This window comes from Papilio polytes, unplaced genomic scaffold, assembly GCF_000836215.1.
Source record: "Papilio polytes unplaced genomic scaffold, Ppol_1.0 DF821845.1, whole genome shotgun sequence".
In the NCBI taxonomy this organism is placed as follows: Eukaryota; Metazoa; Arthropoda; class Insecta; order Lepidoptera; family Papilionidae; genus Papilio; species Papilio polytes.
The window spans coordinates 73,928-74,334 of NW_013527359.1; the positions used below are offsets into that span (position 1 = coordinate 73,928).

At 43.7% G+C, this 407-nt stretch overlaps 1 protein-coding gene across 1 annotated transcript in view; it reads right to left on the reverse strand.

Annotated features, from left to right (window-relative positions):
* Positions 1-407, reverse strand: part of LOC106107743 (cell division cycle 7-related protein kinase-like) — a 4,001-nt gene that overhangs the window by 474 nt on the left and 3,120 nt on the right. The window lies entirely within an intron of this gene.

Below are 407 nucleotides of genomic sequence, written 5' to 3' on the forward strand. Positions count from 1 at the left end.
CCCCCCCCCCCCCGCCTCCTCAACAACAACTACTAAATACATTATCAGTCGGTGATTAGGAGATGTCATTCAGCGACACCAACGTCGCATTTAGTTTTTTGGCAACTCAACGGTAAAAATACACGTGTGTTGTCGTGATGAAGAACAACAACCATATTGCATATTCAATGTTTAAAATATCTCTAAGTAAAATAGGAACAATCAGCGGAAGAAATCGGACAATTTTAGACATCTAACAAACTCGCTCGGTCTGTATCGCTACCTCGGTCCGGCGCCGCGGAACGTCACTTCAACTTTGTGTGACTAATACTTGTGAGGATTTCAACAGTTCCAGCAAATAAATAAACCACGCAAACTGACAAGCTATTACATTTTAGTAAATGGTCAGACTCGTCCGGGGGCGGGGG